Below are 6808 nucleotides of genomic sequence, written 5' to 3'. Positions count from 1 at the left end.
ACTCGTCTAACGTGCTGAACATGTTCCTGGAGAGACGGAGAAAAAATCAATATGCCATCCAGGTAAACATATATGAACTGATCGACCATGTCTCTCAGCACGTCGTTGACGAGTGCCTGGAAAACCGCGGGGGAGTTGGAAAGACCGAAAGGCATGACCAAGTATTAAAAGTGCCCCCTGGGGGTATTAAACGCGGTTTTCCACTTATCCCCCTTCCTGATGCGGACCAAATGATAGGCGTTACGTAGATCTAACTTTGTGAATAAGGAAGCGCCCTGCAGTCTCTCGAAGGCTGAAGACATCAGCGGCAAAGGATAAGTATTCTTTACCGTGATGCTGTTCAGTCCTCGATAATCAATACAAGGACGCAGGGAACCATCCTTCTTACCCACAAAGAAGAATCCTGCCCCTGCAGGAGAAGAGGAAGGGCGGATGAGTTTGGCTGCAAGGTAATCAGAAATATATTTCTCCATGGCCTCCCTCTCCGGAGTGGAAAGCGAGTATAATCTGCCCTTAGGCGGAGACGTACCTGGCAATAAGTCTATAGCACAGTCATAAGGACGATGCAAAGGAAGAGAAGCGGCCCGAGACTTACTGAACACTTCCTTCAGGTCGAGGTAGTCCCCGGGCACGTTAGACAGATCTGCCTGCTCATCCTGCAACACAGAACAAGACACAGAAGAACAAGCAGACACCAAACAAGACGCATTACAATTCTCACTCCAAGACATGACAGTTCTGACGCCAGTTTATGTGGGGGTTGTGAAGAGTGAGCCAGGGGTGTCCCAAAGCCACAAGGGGCAAAGGCAGAGTCAATGAGGAGGAACAGAATCTCCTCGATGTGATTACCTGATGTGATGAGACTCACCGGTCCAGTGGAGTGAGTGATAGACAATAGGAGTTGACCACCCAGTGCGCTGACATAGATGGGATGAGTGATAGAAATTATGGGTACCCCAAGACGATGCGCCAGGTCGCGGTCCATAAAACTCCCCTCAGCTCCAGAGTCCATGAGAGCCTCACACAGGTGATGCGAGGTAGCCCACTGCAGCCTTACCGGGAGAAGCGTTGCCTCTCGGGAGGATTTGTCTAAGGAAATGCCACCCGTCAGTAACCTCCTCTCTACTGACGGGCGTTGGCTTTTACCGGGCACTTAAGAGCAAAGTGTCCCCCGGCTCCGCAGTACAGACATAGTCCCTGCGCTCTCCTCCGCTCCTTCTCCTCCCGGGAGAGGCGAGCTCTGCCCACCTGCATGGGTTCTGGATCGAATGAGGGGCCGACCGTATCACAGGAAGGGAGGACAGGATGGACCTCTATGTTGGGGCCCGACTTCTCTGCATCAGAAAGTCTCGACGTTGAAGCCTTGCGTCCACTCGAATAGCTAGATCAATTAACCCATCCAACGATGCAGGTAGACTCCAAACAGTCATGTCCTTGCTCCCATACAGCGATTCCCCACAGTGCCGCTCGTCCGGATAGTAGTGTAATTACAAAGGCTACTTTGGACTTCTCAGTGGGAAATGATGAGTGCTGTAGAGCAAAAAAAATGAACATTTAGTCAGGAAAACATGACATAGGTGTGGCTCACCAGAATAGGCAGCAGGCGGAGGCAGACGTGGTTCCGGGTTGTAGGCTGGTCGATCCGTGGGTGGAACAGCGGGTGGTGGATTAGGCGCAGTGGGCGCGTGGGCAGGCTCGGCTCTAAGAAGTTGCATCTGCTTTGTCAGTTCTGATACCTGCGCCACCAAGGCCTGGACTGCTCGACCAGTCGCCGTAATCTGGTCGTCCTGTCAATCAAACCGAGCGTTGTTGTTATGAAGAGCGTCTCTCAGTTCGGTCATATTCGCTGGATCCATGTTTGGTCAGATCGTTATGTCAGGTCACAAAATCACAGGATCCAGTTGCGAATAATAAATGGGGTTTATTGTAAACAGCAATATGAATAAACAGGACAGCTGGTGAAAACTCTGGTCGGCAGTAGGTCCTTGGCAGCGCAGGACTGCAGTGGGCAGAACCTCAATTTCTGGACAGACGAGGGTGACTGAAGCGAAGAACGAATCCTCAACAGGCAGAACAATGGCTGACAGAGAGACGCAGGATATCCGTGAGAAACTGGACAAGGAACTGCACAGAACATGAAGCAGACAGAGTACCAGCAAACAACGATCTGACACTGAACCTGACAAACACAGCACTACATATAGGACTCATAAACGAGACACACCTGCGACTGATCTGATCAAAAATTTAGGCTGTTCTTGGACAGTGGAATTTCTGGGTTCTGAAGGCTGCAAATCGCTCAGGGGGGCCCAAAGATTAACATAAAATTGATATTTAACCCTCTGGGGACCAAGCTGTTTTTGGGGTCCTTGAGATGTTCTGACATGCCTTGACATTTGTGCTTTTTTCAGTAATTTATAAACATGTTAATGGCAAAGGTGTAAATATATAGCACAAACAGGGCTACCATAATATGCGAGCAACGTGTATGTAGATGTTTGTATTTTTAAGAGAATAATGTTTATGCGTGGTTATTGGAAAAAATTAAAATGAAAGTTGCTGAATTAAGACCACAAAACACATATTAAATATGTGTCCACAAAACTTTTGACTAATGGATGTTGTCCCTTTGAGTTCTAGCTTCAAAATGATGTAAAAATAGTCTTGCTATATCGTTCACAAAAAAAAAAAAAAAAAATACATTGATTTAAATGGTGTAAAACAGGTTTTGCTTGGAAAGCCAATATGCGAGGGGGAGGAGTAGTTTACACCTTAGATTACAATGTCCCACCCACTCTGCATAATGATGAGCCATTCACTCAGGTGTGAAACTGACTGAGCCACAATGCAAGGACAAAAGATGTATTTAGAAGAAGACTTATATTGACCATTTAAGATTTCGCTTACATCTCTCTTGTAAATATGTTTTGCTATTTTATTAAAAATGTTACAATTACAACAATAATTACAATTTCAACAATATTTCAAGTGTACTCTTTCTTTGTAAAAAAAAAAAAAAAAAAAAAGATTATAGGCCTACATTTTATCATATGTATTCATTAGTTTGAATATAGCCAACATTGGAACATCTAACATCTTAGTCTATGAATTTATTTTTGACAAAAATAGTATTTTTTTGCAGTTTTAATACGTTGCTTATACAAATACATTTTATTTCAACGGTGGTCTGTAGGCTATAGCAAAGCAGTTTATTCTTTCACACACAGATGCGCGATTCATATTTAGGCTAAACAGTCTTTACAAATATGTCCCCTTCATTCATCTCACAGAAAGGCGAGTCATATTATAGAAATGCGATTCATCTTTTTGCGGTTTACATAGGCCTACACTAACGTTATTCCATAACGTTATTCCACACATGAGAAAAGAAAACAGCATACCTCAATCCTCAGCGGGATCTGCTCCTCATATCAGGAGATATTGCTCCTCATCAGCACTGTTCTGAGGAATCTTTTCTCCATAAGGTAGGCTATAATGTCTCACTCGCGAGGAGTCGCGACGCGCTTTGTTTACAGCTGATGTGGACGTTTCACAGCTCTGAAATAGTTCTCAGAATTTGCGTTTGAATAGCACGCGCTCTCCAGGGAGTGGTCACATTACTGTGAATTAGCTCGTAATGAGCTCGACAGGAGTCGCTCTCTTTTTATACAGATTACAGAAGCTGAGAATATTTGTTTTTTTATATAAATGACTTCATTTAAAAGACGCGACCTCAAGCTTTATGCCCGTGGGTCTGTTTGCCTGTTTGACTGAATTTTCGCGGAGTTATAGATCATTTTCAAACGCGTTTCAAATGGGAGTTTACTGACAGAGAGAAGGCAGAAATCTCATCATGTTAATTTTTCTTTATTTGTCAAAAAGCAAAACACTTTATTTTTATTGTGAGTATACAGAAAAAAAATAGAAACTGAACAGGATCGACTGATGTATTGCACGAAAATGAAAGATCAAAATTAACAGAGCATTTAGTGTTTATTTTCATTGCTAAAAAAAAAAAAACGAGCAAAACGCGCGGGCGCGTTTGTGGTCCCCAGAGGGTTAATTATTTTTATGCAATCTTTTCAATAATGACATCAAAATATAAAAAAGATCCCACCTGTAACCTATTTGACAGGGTCCCTGTAAGCTGTCTGTGGACATGTCCATTTAAGGCTAATTATGCATAATTATGAACTGTAAAATACCCCAACATGTTAGATTGTCTTTCCTGTGCACTGTACTGCATATTTTAAGTATTAAAACATTAATAATCATAAATTATGACCTATTAATGCATTGACCACGGACAACCTAAAGAGGTCCCATCAAATAAGTTACAGGTGGGCAATTCCTATGATTTTACAGGAAGTGCCCACCTGTAACTTATTCAACAGGGTTCCTGTAAGCTGTCCGTGGACATGTCATTTTAAAGGTGCCCTAGAATGTGAAATTGAATTTATCTTGGCATAGTTAAATAACAAGAGTTCAGTACATGGACATGACATACAGTGAGTCTCAAACACCATAGTTTTCTCTTTCTTATTTAAATCTCGTTTTTGAAAAACACCCCTGAAAAACAGGCGAATCTCCACATAACACCAACTGTGACGCAACAGTTGGGATCATTAATATGTACGCCTCTAAAAATTTGCATATGCCAGCCCATGCTCAGTGCCAGGCGGAACTGCACAGCCGAATCATCAGAAGTTCTGCAGGTGAAGAAACAAGCGAGGATCATAGGGAAAATGGCATATCTATCTATAATCGGATACCGCTACAGTTTAATTCAAAGTTGTTAGTTGCTCTGCCCATTTCACCACGGACTGTTTTTCTAACCTGGAACAATATCAAGCAGCCAGGCATCTCTCGGCGTCTCAAACAGACGAAGGGAGCAATTTCAACTAACGTTATATTCCCGCAAGCGGTAAGTAGTGATTTTATTAACGATAATTTACACTGTGTTATCTAGATCCAGCGCGATATTGTTTTTTCCTCGAGAGACATCGTGGCTTGCAAACGAGCGAACGAAGAAGCATGGCAGTTGCTCAGTGTTTGGATGTACAAATGAACACAAAAGTATTTTTTTAGTTCCTTCATCCGAGCCTCTGAAGAACCAGTGGGTTATGTGAATTTCTGATGTGTAATTGTTCGACAGATAATCTTTCTCTCAAAGTCGTTCAACACTGTTTATGCATCAGTAAATCGCGTTGCAGTGATAAGATCTTCATTCACGCTATCAACAGGCTGTCATCTGCTCAATGCTGGAATAAATCTAAATACTTAAAAAACTTCTCATGATTCGTTAATCCCGATAGCTGTAATAGTAAAAACGTATAAAAGCTGTAATAGTAAAAGTTTTCCAGATAGTTCTACATGTAATGCCAGATATTTCATATGCAAGCATGTCAGCCAATCACAGCAGTGGGCAACAACACTGAAGTCTCTCAGCAGACACGCCCCTTCAAACAGAGTGTTCAAATCAATGGATGAAATTAGGCTAGGAAATATGCCTTTTATTTCTAAATTATAACAAATTTTGATCTAAAAAACATACTAACATTATAAGGGCACCCCAGGAAACATTATAAAATAATAAAATAATCCATTCTACGGCACCTTTAAGGCTAATTATGCATAATTATGAACTGTAAAGAGCCCCAACATGTTTGATTGTCTTTCCTGTGCACTGTACTGCATGTTTTAAGCAATAAAACATTAATAATCATAAATTATGACCTATTAATGCATTGACCACGGACAGCCTAAAGAGGTCCCATCAAATAAGTTACAGGTGGGCAATTCCTATGATTTTACAGGAAGTGCCCACCTGTAACTTATTCGACAGGGTTCCTGTAAGCTGTCCGTGGACATGTCATTTTATGGCAAACTATGCATAATTATGGGCTGTAAAGTACACCAACATGTTGGATTTTCTTCCCTGTGCACTGTACTCTATGATTTAAGCAATAATCCATATCTTTCCAAAAACTCACCCGTATCTTTCCAAAAACTCACCCGTATCTTTCCAAAAACTCACCTGTATCTTTCCAAACACTCACCCGTCCATATCTCGGCACCTGGTTGCTATGATTTATGCAATAAATCTTTTAGAATTATGAAATATGACCTTTTAATGCATTAACCACAGACAGCCTAAAGAGGTCCCATCAAATAATTTACGGGTGGACCCTTCCTGTGCCCAACTGCAACTTAATCGACAGGGTCCCTGTAAGCTCTCCATGGACATGTCGTGTCCACATACAGCATGCAGGGACCCTGTCATAGAAGTTACAGTTGGGCACAGGAAGGGCCCACTTGTAACTTATATGACAGGGTCCCTGTAAGCTATCAGTGGACATGTCCATGGAGAGCTTACAGGCACCCTGTCAAATAAGTTGCAGATAGGCACAGGAAGGGACCACCTATAACTTATTTGATATGTCCACGGACAGCTTACAGGGACCCAGGGTTAACCTGTTAACCGTTGCCAGTGCGCCCGCGCACTGAAGCGTTTTTTTATTTATTTAATTCAAAATTACTAGTCAAGTCAAGTCAAGTCATCTTCATTTATATAGCGCTTTTAACAACGTAGATTGTTTCAAAGCAGCTTCACAGAGATAAGCGTATAATTTAAGGTAACAGATATTGTTTTGGCTTTATAGCAGAGTTAGGTTATTTTCCATCTAAAGGTAGTTTTGATTGATTTGCTTCCTTTAATAATTTGTTATTAAATTAGGGGCCGCTAAGACGACACCATTTCCTCTACACAGACTTTAAACGCGAACCTGTGAGAAACGCTGATGGCGTT

This window comes from Squalius cephalus, assembly GCF_949319135.1.
Source record: "Squalius cephalus genome assembly, chromosome: 1".
NCBI lineage: Eukaryota > Metazoa > Chordata > Actinopteri > Cypriniformes > Leuciscidae > Squalius > Squalius cephalus.
Note: the sequence above shows the minus strand (reverse complement) of the source record.